This window comes from Cherax quadricarinatus, chromosome 5 (assembly GCF_038502225.1).
Source record: "Cherax quadricarinatus isolate ZL_2023a chromosome 5, ASM3850222v1, whole genome shotgun sequence".
In the NCBI taxonomy this organism is placed as follows: Eukaryota; Metazoa; Arthropoda; class Malacostraca; order Decapoda; family Parastacidae; genus Cherax; species Cherax quadricarinatus.
The window spans coordinates 4,030,325-4,044,138 of record NC_091296.1 but is presented as its reverse complement, the minus strand read 5'-3'; the positions used below and the strand labels follow the sequence as shown (position 1 = coordinate 4,044,138).

Sequence of the window (13,814 nt, the reverse complement as noted above, 5' to 3'; positions counted from 1 at the left end):
CACACTGGAAGTACTCACCCTGGAAGTACTCTCCTTAGAATTACTTTCCATGGAAGTACACTTGTACTCACACTGGAAGTACTCACCCTGGAAGTACTCTCCTTAGAATTACTTTCCATGGAAGTACACTGGAAGTACTCACACCGGAAGTACTCACCCTGGAAGTACTCTCCTTAGAATTACTTTCCATGGAAGTACACTGGAAGTACTCACACCGGAAGTACTCACCCTGGAAGTACTCTCCTTAGAATTACTTTCCATGGAAGTACACTGGAAGTACTCACACTGGAAGTACTCACCCTGGAAGTACTCACTATGAAAGTACTCTTCCCTGAAGTACTCAACTTGAAGTATTCTCCCTGGAAGTACTTACTATGGAAGTACTCTTCCTTTAAGTACTCAGCTTGAGGTATTCTCCTTGGAAGTACTCAAACTTGAAGTACTCTCCCTTGAAGTACTCTCCCTGGAAGTACTCTCCCTTGAAGTACCCTCCCTGGAAGTACTCTCCCTGGAAGTACTCACCCTGGAAGTACTCTCCCTGGAAGTACTCAACCTGGAAGTACTCTCCCTAGAAGTACTCTCCCTGGAAGTACTCTCCCTGGAAGTACTCTCCCTGGAAGTACTCACCCTGGAAGTACTCTCCCTGGAAGTACTCTCCCTGGAAGTACTCACCCTGGAAGTACTCTCCCTGGAAGTACTCTCCCTGGAGAGCGAAACGTTGCCACAATAAACTTTCTCATTAGTTGCACTTGTGTCCTTTTACCCAACAAGTGAATCACTGGGATCAGTGTATAACCTTCCAGGGTGAGTACTTCCAGGGTGAGTACTTCCAGGGTGAGCACTTCCAGGGTGAGTACTTCCAGGGTGAGTACTTCCAGGGTGAGCACTTCCAGGGTGAGTACTTCCAGGGTGAGCACTTCCAGGGTGAGTACTTCCAGGGTGAGTACTTCCAGGGTGAGTACTTCCAGGGTGAGCACTTCCAGGGTGAGTACTTCCAGGGTGAGTACTTCCAGGGTGAGTACTTCCAGGGTGAGTACTTCCAGGGTGAGCACTTCCAGGGTGAGTACTTCCAGGGTGAGTACTTCCATGGTGAGTACTTCCAGGGTGAGTACTTCCAGGGTGAGTACTTCCAGGGTGAGTACTTCCAGGGTGAGTACTTCCAGGGTGAGTACTTCCAGGGTGAGTACTTCCAGGGTGAGTACTTCCAGGGTGAGTACTTCCATGGTGAGTACTTCCAGGGTGAGTACTTCCAGGGTGAGTACTTCCAGGGTGAGTACTTCCAGGGTGAGTACTTCCAGGGTGAGTACTTCCAGGGTGAGTACTTCCAGGGTGAGTACTTCCAGGGTGAGTACTTCCATGGTGAGTACTTCCAGGGTGAGTACTTCCAGGGTGAGTACTTCCAGGGTGAGTACTTCCAGGGTGAGTACTTCCAGGGTGAGTACTTCCAGGGTGAGTACTTCCAGGGTGAGTACTTCCATGGTGAGTACTTCCAGGGTGAGTACTTCCAGGGTGAGTACTTCCAGGGTGAGTACTTCCAGGGTGAGTACTTCCAGGGTGAGTACTTCCAGGGTGAGTACTTCCAGGGTGAGTACTTCCAGGGTGAGTACTTCCAGGGTGAGTACTTCCAGGGTGAGCACTTCCAGGGTGAGTACTTCCAGGGTGAGTACTTCCATGGTGAGTACTTCCAGGGAGAGTACTTCCAGGGTGAGTACTTCCAGGGTGAGTACTTCCATGGTGAGTACTTCCATGGTGAGTACTTCCAGGGTGAGTACTTCCAGGGTGAGTACTTCCAGGGTGAGTACTTCCAGGGTGAGTACTTCCAGGGTGAGTACTTCCAGGGTGAGTACTTCCAGGGTGAGTACTTCCAGGGTGAGTACTTCCAGGGTGAGTACTTCCAGGGTGAGTACTTCCAGGGTGAGTACTTCCAGGGTGAGTACTTCCAGGGTGAGTACTTCCAGGGTGAGTACTTCCAGGGTGAGTACTTCCAGGGTGAGTACTTCCAGGGTGAGTACTTCCAGGGTGAGTACTTCCATGGTGAGTACTTCCAGGGAGAGTACTTCCAGGGTGAGTACTTCCAGGGTGAGTACTTCCAGGGTGAGTACTTCCAGGGTGAGTACTTCCAGGGAGAGTACTTCCAGGGTGAGTACTTCCAGGGTGAGTACTTCCAGGATGAGCACTTCCAGGGTGAGTACTTCCAGGGAGAGTACTTCCAGGGTGAGTACTTCCAGGGTGAGTACTTCCAGGGTGAGTACTTCCAGGGTGAGTACTTCCAGGGTGAGTACTTCCAGGGTGAGTACTTCCATGGTGAGTACTTGAGTACTTCCAGGGTGAGTACTTCCAGGAGTACTTCCAGGGAGAGTACTTCCAGGGTGAGTACTTCCAGGGTGAGTACTTCCAGGGTGAGTACTTCCAGGGTGAGTACTTCCAGGGTGAGTACTTCCATGGTGAGTACTTCCAGGGAGAGTACTTCCAGGGTGAGTACTTCCAGGGTGAGTACTTCCAGGATGAGCACTTCCAGGGTGAGTACTTCCAGGGAGAGTACTTCCAGGGTGAGTACTTCCAGGGTGAGTACTTCCAGGGTGAGTACTTCCAGGGTGAGTACTTCCAGGGTGAGTACTTCCAGGGTGAGTACTTCCATGGTGAGTACTTCCAGGGAGAGTACTTCCAGGGTGAGTACTTCCAGGGTGAGTACTTCCAGGGTGAGTACTTCCAGGGTGAGTACTTCCAGGATGAGCACTTCCAGGGTGAGTACTTCCAGGGTGAGTACTTCCAGGGTGAGTACTTCCAGGGTGAGTACTTCCAGGGAGAGTACTTCCAAGAAGAGAACTTCCAGAGGGAGATTAATTCCAGGAGGGGTACTCCTGACTCACTCACCTCTCCTGACTCACACACATGAGTCAGACAAGAGGCCGGTGAACAATTTACGAATAACAGACTATCGAAAGCCAAATATGACCCACAATAGACATAGTCACAGCAGAAAGCAGACACCAGTGAGGGAAGTAGCTTAGAGCTGAAGAAGGATGGAGGAGGACTTACTGGATATGACCAGGAAGTCTTTGATGATCATACAAACACACACACACACACACACACACACACACACACACACACACACACACACACACACACACACACACACACATCCTGTAAATTTGAAAATAATTATCACTGACGAACACAGGAAAATCTAGTGACCACTCCCGGTTAGTCTGGCTGTGGTAGTGAAGTGTGGTGAGGTGCTAGAGTGTGGTGGCTGTGGTTGTAGTGTGGTGAGGTGCTAGAGTGTGGTGGTTGTGGTTGTAGCGAGTTGGTAATGACACTGAAATCACGTAAAGTCTATCTACTATGAAAACACGGAAAGTCTATCTACTACCCGAGGGTCGGTAAGGCTGCGTGTCACCCGTACAGAGCATGTCCATTTTTCCACTATTATCTACCTCGTCCATAATTATTATCACATTTGCTTCGTTTGTCTCGTAAGGTCAAGTCCAGGATCTTTACTTAATTCCTGGTATAATTTAACAAATCTTTGATGATAGTTGTGTTGTAGAGGTGTGAGCTTAGCTGTTGTAGAGGTGTAAGCTTCGCTGTTGTAGAGGTGTAAGCTTCGCTGTTGTAGAGGTGTGAGCTTCGCTGTTGTAGAGGTGTGAGCTTCGCTGTTGCAGAGGTGTGAGCTTCGCTGTTGTAGAGGTGTGAGCTTCGCTGTTGTAGAGGTGTGAGCTTCGCTGTTGTAGAGGTGTAAGCTTCACTGTTGTAGAGGTGTAAGTTTCGCTGTTGTAGAGGTGTGAGCTTCGCTGTTGTAGAGGTGTGAGCTTCGCTGTTGTAGAGGTGTAAGCTTCACTGTTGTAGAGGTGTAAGTTTCGCTGTTGTAGAGGTGCAAGTTTCGCTGTTGTAGAGGTGTGAGCTTCGCTGTTGTAGAGGTGTGAGCTTCGCTGTTGTAGAGGTGTGAGCTTCGCTGTTGTAGAAGTGTGAGCTTCGCTGTTGTAGAGGTGTAAGCTTCGCTGTTGTAGAGGTGTGAGTTGTGCTCAGACCTCTGCTATAATGTATAGTGTTGTATCATGCAACAACGAGCTTCAATACATCTATCTACCTATAGAAAAATAAACAGCCTTTATTGACAACGTTTCGCCCACACAGTGAGCTTTATCAAGTCACAGATCTACCTGGCTTAAGAGTACGTGAGTACATACAGTGTGAGAGTACTCATGTACTCTTCACCCATTTAGATCTGGTTGTGACTTCATAAAGTCCACCGTGTGGGCGAAACGTTGTCAATAAATGATCCCATTATACTGTTTTTATGTTGATTTTATCCATCGTGTCGATATTATATACCTTAAACCACAGTGGATCAACCAGAAATTTCAAGCATTTCGGAAGACTTCTGAAACGTCGAAATAAACAGTGAAAAACAAGTTTTCTTTTTATTTTTTTCCTATTTTAACTTAGTTTAGTCAATATCTTTTTAGTTTCTTTACTGATTACACTGTGACTCTTGTTACAATGGTATCCCTGGTATCAGGTATCCCTGGTATCAGGCAGCATGGGGACACCTTTCCCGGATCGTGCAGTGAGTGCAACACAGTGTTTCTGGGGAGTGGTCCAGTAAGTCAGTGTTTCTGGGGAGTGGTCCAGTAAGTCAGTGTTTCTGGGGAGTGGTCCAGTAAGTCAGTGTTTCTGGGGAGTGGTCCAGTAAGTCAGTGTTTCTGGGGAGTGGTCCAGTACGTCAGTGTTTCTGGGGAGTGGTCCAGTAAGTCAGTGTTTCTGGGGAGTGGTCCAGTAAGTCAGTGTTACTGGGGAGTGGTCCAGTAAGTCAGTGTTTCTGGGGAGTGGTCCAGTAAGTCGGTGTTTCTGGGGAGTGGTCTAGTAAGTCAGTGTTTCTAGGGAGTGGTCCAGTAGGCCAGTGTTTCTGGGGAGTGGTCCAGTAAGTCAGTGTTTCTGGGGAGTTGTCCAGTAAGTCAGTGTTTCTGGGGAGTGGTCCAGTAAGTCAGTGTTTCTGGGGAGTGGTTCAGTAAGTCAGTGTTTCTGGGGAGTGGTCCAGTAAGTCAGTGTTTCTGGGGAGTGGTCCAGCAAGTCAGTGTTTCTGGGGAGTGGTCCAGTAAGTCAGTGTTTCTGGGGAGTGGTCCAGTAAGTCAGTGTTTCTAGGGAGTGGTCCAGTAAGTCAGTGTTTCTAGGGAGTGGTCCAGTAAGTCAGTGTTTCTGGGGAGTGGTCTAGTAAGTCAATGTTTCTGGGGAGTGGTCCAGTAAGTCAGTGTTTCTGGGGAGTGGTCCAGTAAGTCGGTGTTTCTGGGGAGTGGTCCAGTAAGTCAGTGTTTCTAGGGAGTGGTCCAGTAGGCCAGTGTTTCTGGGGAGTGGTCCAGTAAGTCAGTGTTTCTGGGGAGTGGTCCAGTAAGTCAGTGTTTCTAGGGAGTGGTCCAGTAAGTCAGTGTTTCTGGGGAGTGGTCCAGTAAGTCAGTGTTTCTGGGGAGTGGTCCAGTAAGTCAGTGTTTCTGGGGAATGGTCCAGTAAGTCAGTGTTTCTGGGGAGTGGTCCAGTAAGTCAGTGTTTCTGGGGAGTGGTTCAGTAAGTCAGTGTTTCTGGGGAGTGGTCCAGTAAGTCAGTGTTTCTGGGGAGTGGTCCAGCAAGTCAGTGTTTCTGGGGAGTGGTCCAGTAAGTCAGTGTTTCTGGGGAGTGGTCCAGTAAGTCAGTGTTTCTGGGGAGTGGTCCAGTAAGTCAGTGTTTCTGGGGAGTGGTCCAGTAAGTCAGTGTTTCTGGGGAGTGGTCCAGTAAGTCAGTGTTTCTGGGGAGTTGTCCAGTAAGTCAGTGTTTCTGGGGAGTGGTCCAGTAAGTCAGTGTTTCTGGGGAGTGGTTCAGTAAGTCAGTGTTTCTGGGGAGTGGTCCAGCAAGTCAGTGTTTCTGGGGAGTGGTTCAGTAAGTCAGTGTTTCTGGGGAGTGGTCCAGTAAGTCAGTGTTTCTGGGGAGTGGTCCAGCAAGTCAGTGTTTCTGGGGAGTGGTCCAGTAAGTCAGTGTTTCTGGGGAGTGGTCCAGTAAGTCAGTGTTTCTGGGGAGTGGTCCAGTAAGTCAGTGTTTCTGGGGAGTGGTCCAGTAAGTCAGTGTTTCTGGGGAGTTGTCCAATAAGTCAGTGTTTCTGGGGAGTGGTCCAGTAAGTCAGTGTTTCTGGGGAGTGGTTCAGTAAGTCAGTGTTTCTGGGGAGTGGTCCAGCAAGTCAGTGTTTCTGGGGAGTGGTCCAGTAAGTCAGTGTTTCTGGGGAGTGGTCCAGTAAGTCAGTGTTTCTGGGGAGTGGTCCAGTAAGTCAGTGTTTCTGGGGAGTGGTCCAGTACGTCAGTGTTTCTGGGGAGTGGTCCAGTAAGTCAGTGTTTCTGGGGAGTGGTCCAGTAAGTCAGTGTTACTGGGGAGTGGTCCAGTAAGTCAGTGTTTCTGGGGAGTGGTCCAGTAAGTCGGTGTTTCTGGGGAGTGGTCTAGTAAGTCAGTGTTTCTAGGGAGTGGTCCAGTAGGCCAGTGTTTCTGGGGAGTGGTCCAGTAAGTCAGTGTTTCTGGGGAGTTGTCCAGTAAGTCAGTGTTTCTGGGGAGTGGTCCAGTAAGTCAGTGTTTCTGGGGAGTGGTTCAGTAAGTCAGTGTTTCTGGGGAGTGGTCCAGTAAGTCAGTGTTTCTGGGGAGTGGTCCAGCAAGTCAGTGTTTCTGGGGAGTGGTCCAGTAAGTCAGTGTTTCTGGGGAGTGGTCCAGTAAGTCAGTGTTTCTAGGGAGTGGTCCAGTAAGTCAGTGTTTCTAGGGAGTGGTCCAGTAAGTCAGTGTTTCTGGGGAGTGGTCTAGTAAGTCAATGTTTCTGGGGAGTGGTCCAGTAAGTCAGTGTTTCTGGGGAGTGGTCCAGTAAGTCGGTGTTTCTGGGGAGTGGTCCAGTAAGTCAGTGTTTCTAGGGAGTGGTCCAGTAGGCCAGTGTTTCTGGGGAGTGGTCCAGTAAGTCAGTGTTTCTGGGGAGTGGTCCAGTAAGTCAGTGTTTGTAGGGAGTGGTCCAGTAAGTCAGTGTTTCTGGGGAGTGGTCCAGTAAGTCAGTGTTTCTGGGGAGTGGTCCAGTAAGTCAGTGTTTCTGGGGAATGGTCCAGTAAGTCAGTGTTTCTGGGGAGTGGTCCAGTAAGTCAGTGTTTCTGGGGAGTGGTTCAGTAAGTCAGTGTTTCTGGGGAGTGGTCCAGTAAGTCAGTGTTTCTGGGGAGTGGTCCAGTAAGTCAGTGTTTCTGGGGAGTGGTCCAGTAAGTCAGTGTTTCTGGGGAGTGGTCCAGTAAGTCAGTGTTTCTGGGGAGTGGTCCAGTAAGTCAGTGTTTCTGGGGAGTGGTCCAGTAAGTCAGTGTTTCTGGGGAGTGGTTCAGTAAGTCAGTGTTTCTGGGGAGTGGTCCAGCAAGTCAGTGTTTCTGGGGAGTGGTTCAGTAAGTCAGTGTTTCTGGGGAGTGGTCCAGTAAGTCAGTGTTTCTGGGGAGTGGTCCAGCAAGTCAGTGTTTCTGGGGAGTGGTCCAGTAAGTCAGTGTTTCTGGGGAGTGGTCCAGTAAGTCAGTGTTTCTGGGGAGTGGTCCAGTAAGTCAGTGTTTCTGGGGAGTGGTCCAGTAAGTCAGTGTTTCTGGGGAGTTGTCCAATAAGTCAGTGTTTCTGGGGAGTGGTCCAGTAAGTCAGTGTTTCTGGGGAGTGGTTCAGTAAGTCAGTGTTTCTGGGGAGTGGTCCAGCAAGTCAGTGTTTCTGGGGAGTGGTCCAGTAAGTCAGTGTTTCTGGGGAGTGGTCCAGTAAGTCAGTGTTTCTGGGGAGTGGTCCAGTAAGTCAGTGTTTCTGGGGAGTGGTCCAGTACGTCAGTGTTTCTGGGGAGTGGTCCAGTAAGTCAGTGTTTCTGGGGAGTGGTCCAGTAAGTCAGTGTTACTGGGGAGTGGTCCAGTAAGTCAGTGTTTCTGGGGAGTGGTCCAGTAAGTCGGTGTTTCTGGGGAGTGGTCTAGTAAGTCAGTGTTTCTAGGGAGTGGTCCAGTAGGCCAGTGTTTCTGGGGAGTGGTCCAGTAAGTCAGTGTTTCTGGGGAGTTGTCCAGTAAGTCAGTGTTTCTGGGGAGTGGTCCAGTAAGTCAGTGTTTCTGGGGAGTGGTTCAGTAAGTCAGTGTTTCTGGGGAGTGGTCCAGTAAGTCAGTGTTTCTGGGGAGTGGTCCAGCAAGTCAGTGTTTCTGGGGAGTGGTCCAGTAAGTCAGTGTTTCTGGGGAGTGGTCCAGTAAGTCAGTGTTTCTAGGGAGTGGTCCAGTAAGTCAGTGTTTCTAGGGAGTGGTCCAGTAAGTCAGTGTTTCTGGGGAGTGGTCTAGTAAGTCAATGTTTCTGGGGAGTGGTCCAGTAAGTCAGTGTTTCTGGGGAGTGGTCCAGTAAGTCGGTGTTTCTGGGGAGTGGTCCAGTAAGTCAGTGTTTCTAGGGAGTGGTCCAGTAGGCCAGTGTTTCTGGGGAGTGGTCCAGTAAGTCAGTGTTTCTGGGGAGTGGTCCAGTAAGTCAGTGTTTGTAGGGAGTGGTCCAGTAAGTCAGTGTTTCTGGGGAGTGGTCCAGTAAGTCAGTGTTTCTGGGGAGTGGTCCAGTAAGTCAGTGTTTCTGGGGAATGGTCCAGTAAGTCAGTGTTTCTGGGGAGTGGTCCAGTAAGTCAGTGTTTCTGGGGAGTGGTTCAGTAAGTCAGTGTTTCTGGGGAGTGGTCCAGTAAGTCAGTGTTTCTGGGGAGTGGTCCAGTAAGTCAGTGTTTCTGGGGAGTGGTCCAGTAAGTCAGTGTTTCTGGGGAGTGGTCCAGTAAGTCAGTGTTTCTGGGGAGTGGTCCAGTAAGTCAGTGTTTCTGGGGAGTTGTCCAGTAAGTCAGTGTTTCTGGGGAGTGGTCCAGTAAGTCAGTGTTTCTGGGGAGTGGTTCAGTAAGTCAGTGTTTCTGGGGAGTGGTCCAGCAAGTCAGTGTTTCTGGGGAGTGGTTCAGTAAGTCAGTGTTTCTGGGGAGTGGTCCAGTAAGTCAGTGTTTCTGGGGAGTGGTCCAGCAAGTCAGTGTTTCTGGGGAGTGGTCCAGTAAGTCAGTGTTTCAGGGGAGTGGTCCAGTAAGTCAGTGTTTCTGGGGAGTGGTCCAGTAAGTCAGTGTTTCTGGGGAGTGGTCCAGTAAGTCAGTGTTTCTGGGGAGTTGTCCAGTAAGTCAGTGTTTCTGGGGAGTGGTCCAGTAAGTCAGTGTTTCTGGGGAGTGGTTCAGTAAGTCAGTGTTTCTGGGGAGTGGTCCAGCAAGTCAGTGTTTCTGGGGAGTGGTCCAGTAAGTCAGTGTTTCTGGGGAGTGGTCCAGTAAGTCAGTGTTTCTGGGGAGTGGTCCAGTAAGTCAGTGTTTCTGGGGAGTGGTCCAGTAAGTCAGTGTTTCTGGGGAGTGGTCCAGTAAGTCAGTGTTTCTGGGGAGTGGTCCAGCAAGTCAGTGTTTCTGGGGAGTGGTCCAGTAAGTCAGTGTTTCTGGGGAGTGGTCCAGTAAGTCAGTGTTTCTGGGGAGTGGTCCAGTAAGTCAGTGTTTCTGGGGAGTGGTCCAGCAAGTCAGTGTTTCTGGGGAGTGGTCCAGTAAGTCAGTGTTTCTGGGGAGTGGTCCAGTAAGTCAGTGTTTCTGGGGAGTGGTCCAGCAAGTCAGTGTTTCTGGGGAGTGGTCCAGTAAGTCAGTGTTTCTGGGGAGTGGTCCAGTAAGTCAGTGTTTCTGGGGAGTGGTCCAGTAAGTCAGTGTTTCTGGGGAGTGGTCCAGTAAGTCAGTGTTACTGGGGAGTGGTCCAGTAAGTCAGTGTTTCTGGGGAGTGGTCCAGTAAGTCAGTGTTTCTGGGGAGTGGTCCAGTAAGTCAGTGTTTCTGGGGAGTGGTCCAGCAAGTCAGTGTTTCTGGGGAGTGGTCCAGTAAGTCGGTGTTTCTAGGGAGTGGTCTAGTAAGTCAGTGTTTCTGGGGAGTGGTCCAGTAAGTCAGTGTTTCTGGGGAGTGGTCCAATAAGTCAGTGTTTCTGGGGAGCGGTCCAGTAAGGCAGTGTTTCTAGGGAGTGGTCCAGTAAGTCAGTGTTTCTGGGGAGTGGTCCAGTAGGCCAGTGTTTCTAGGGAGTGGTCCAATAGGCCAGTGTTTCTAGGGAGTGGTCCAGTAGGTCAGTGTTTCTGGGGAGTGGTCCAGTAAGTCAGTGTTTCTGGGGAGTGGTCCAGTAGGCCAGTGTTTCTGGGGAGTGGTCCAGTAAGTCAGTGTTTCTGGGGAGTGGTCCAGTAAGTCAGTGTTTCTGGGGAGTGGTCCAGTAAGTCAGTGTTTCTGGGGAGTGGTCCAGTAAGTCAGTGTTTCTGGGGAGTGGTCCAGTAGGCCAGTGAGCCGTTATACGACCAACACGAACAGTGTCGGGGGAAAGTCTTTCTCCCCAAACACAACACTTTCCCCCTACAACTTTCCCTGGACTTTCTCTTCAGTCACCCCCATACACATACACCGCTCACACAAGCTGCGTTTTAACGTACGGAGGGTCGAGTCGTCACCACTCCTTCCCACGTATAACCACACAGTTTTATTATGCTTCTCAGGAAGCATAAAAAAATAGTATGGCCAGTGCTTTTTTCGAACACCCACGACTGCAGGAAATACGACCCATGTCTCCAGGAAATGCAACCCGCTACTGGAAATCCTCCATTCTCTCTCTCGCTCTCTCTCTCTCTCTCTCTCTCTCTCTCTCTCTCTCTCTCTCTCTCTCTCTCTCTCTCTCTCTCTCTCTCTCTCTTACACAGGGTTTTACTAGGTTAGGTTAAGGTTCCTAACTTTATTTACAAGCTAAGAGCTGTTACCTACATAAGCTCATTTATAAGCCTTTTTATTGTTATGAGACACAAATAGGGAAGATATAGAATTTTAGACAGTATATATGTTGTCTCTCTCTCTCTCTCTCTCTGGGAGAAAAGCAGACCAAGAATCAGGTGGCGGCTCAGACAGACCTCCCACCTTTACAAACTGCAGTTTAACATGGTCAGACAACAGTTGTTCTTGTTGTTGGTTTATAGGATCAACGATAGTTGACGCCGTATCGAGTCCTGCCTTCCGGTGTCCAGGGAAGAAACCTCCATCATGTCGGCTTGTGGCAGCCGGTCACCACAAGCTTGGTAACTACACAGTTTTGTCTGCTAGTCTCTATTCTGACGACAGTTTAGCCTCGCGAGGTCATGGCACAGCTAAACACATAGCTCGACGTACGTCAGAAGGAAAACTTGCTGTACAGAGCTGCAAACTGTCTCTCTTTGCAATGGAGAAATGCTGTGACCTGCCATGATACTGCGACTAATTCAATGGGAAAAATCTATGTCAACATCTTTGGATTTTGACACAAGGAATTCTTTAGGACTTAAACGAAGACCTACTTACACTAGTGGATAATTCCACTGCGACTCCGCCTCCTGTAATAAAATGGCACCATTAAGATAGTAGTGAACAGTGCCACTGTTCAGTACTATCTCAATGGTGTGTTAAGTTACCTTACACCTGCTGTCCCTGTTTACCTAGCAGTAAAATAGGTACCTGGGTGTTAGTCGACTGGTGTGGGTGGCATCCTGGGGACAAAATTAACCTAATTGCCCGAAACGCTCTGCATAACAATGGTCTTTCTATATAGTAGTATGTCACTGATGTCAGCTATGGTCTGTATAAGTTGTATCATGTAGAAATAAAAGATTATTATTATTATTATTATTATTATTATTATTATTATTATTATTATTATTATTATTATTATTATTAAACAAGAGAGGAAGTGAGTCAGGCAACACACAGGAAGGTGTTGCGACGTGTGTTGAAGGATGTTGCTGACCAAGAAGACAGAAACTATGCCAGTACACGCTGACCACCCCAGAATAACAGTCACAGCACGTTTCGCTCTAGGTACAGCTTTATCAAGACGTGATGAAGCTGTGTTGAGTGAAATGTACTGGAACAGTACCCTTGAAGACAACACAAGTCTTCCCTTCAAGACAACACAAGTCTTCCCTTGAAGACAACACAAGTCTTCCCTTCAAGGCAACACAAGTCTTCCCTTCAAGACAACACAAGTCTTCCCTTCAAGACAACACAAGTCTTCCCTTCAAGACAACACAAGTCTTCCCTTCAAGACAACACAAGTCTTCCCTTCAAGACAACACAAGTCTTCCCTTCAAGACAACACAAGTCTTCCCTTCAAGACAACACAAGTCTTCCCTTCAAGACAACACAAGTCTTCCCTTCAAGACAACACAAGTCTTCCCTTCAAGACAACACAAGTCTTCCCTTCAAGGCAACACAAGTCTTCCCTTCAAGACAACACAAGTCTTCCCTTCAAGACAACACAAGTCTTCCCTTCAAGACAACACAAGTCTTCCCTTCGAGACAACACAAGGCTTCCCTTCCCTTCAAGACAACACAAGTCTTCCCTTCAAGACAACACAAGTCTTCCCTTCAAGACAACACAAGTCTTCCCTTCAAGACAACACAAGTCTTCCCTTCAAGACAACACAAGTCTTCCCTTCAAGACAACACAAGTCTTCCCTTCAAGACAACACAAGTCTTCCCTTCAAGACAACACAAGTCTTCCCTTCAAGACAACACAAGTCTTCCCTTCAAGACAACACAAGTCTTCCCTTCAAGACAACACAAGTCTTCCCTTCAAGACAACACAAGTCTTCCCTTCAAGACAACACAAGTCTTCCCTTCAAGACAACACAAGTCTTCCCTTCAAGACAACACAAGTCTTCCCTTCAAGACAACACAAGTCTTCCCTTCAAGACAACACAAGTCTTCCCTTCAAGACAACACAAGTCTTCCCTTCAAGACAACACAAGTCTTCCCTTCAAGACAACACAAGTCTTCCCTTCAAGACAACACAAGTCTTCCCTTCAAGACAACACAAGTCTTCCCTTCAAGACAACACAAGTCTTCCCTTCAAGACAACACAAGTCTTCCCTTCAAGACAACACAAGTCTTCCCTTCAAGACAACACAAGTCTTCCCTTCAAGACAACACAAGTCTTCCCTTCAAGACAACACAAGTCTTCCCTTCAAGACAACACAAGTCTTCCCTTCAAGACAACACAAGTCTTCCCTTCAAGACAACACAAGTCTTCCCTTCAAGACAACACAAGTCTTCCCTTCAAGACAACACAAGTCTTCCCTTCAAGACAACACAAGTCTTCCCTTCAAGACAACACAAGTCTTCCCTTCAAGACAACACAAGTCTTCCCTTCAAGACAACACAAGTCTTCCCTTCAAGACAACACAAGTCTTCCCTTCAAGACAACACAAGTCTTCCCTTCAAGACAACACAAGTCTTCCCTTCAAGACAACACAAGTCTTCCCTTCAAGACAACACAAGTCTTCCCTTCAAGACAACACAAGTCTCAAGACAACACAAGTCTTCCCTTCAAGACAACACAAGTCTTCCCTTCAAGACAACACAAGTCTTCCCTTCAAGACAACACAAGTCTTCCCTTCAAGACAACACAAGTCTTCCCTTCAAGACAACACAAGTCTTCCCTTCAAGACAACACAAGTCTTCCCTTCAAGACAACACAAGTCTTCCCTTCAAGACAACACAAGTCTTCCCTTCAAGACAACACAAGTCTTCCCTTCAAGACAACACAAGTCTTCCCTTCAAGACAACACAAGTCTTCCCTTCAAGACAACACAAGTCTTCCCTTCAAGACAACACAAGTCTTCCCTTCAAGACAACACAAGTCTTCCCTTCAAGACAACACAAGTCTTCCCTTCAAGACAACACAAGTCTTCCCTTCAAGACAACACAAGTCTTCCCTTCAAGACAACACAAGTCTTCCCTTCAAGACAA

General features: G+C 48.4%; 1 protein-coding gene across 3 annotated transcripts in view; it reads left to right on the top strand.

The window, feature by feature from the left end:
• The window catches only part of LOC128684910 (uncharacterized), a 110,460-nt gene that overhangs the window by 57,368 nt on the left and 39,278 nt on the right, over nucleotides 1-13,814 (top strand). Inside the window, exon 1 of one of the 3 annotated variants that reach the window (XM_053771258.2) lies at nucleotides 3,249-3,386. The exons of the other annotated variants lie outside the window; for them this stretch is intronic. The gene's annotated coding sequence lies outside the window, so the exon portion shown is untranslated. Of the gene's footprint in view, nucleotides 1-3,248; nucleotides 3,387-13,814 lie in introns of those variants that run through there. 3 annotated transcript variants of the gene reach the window in all.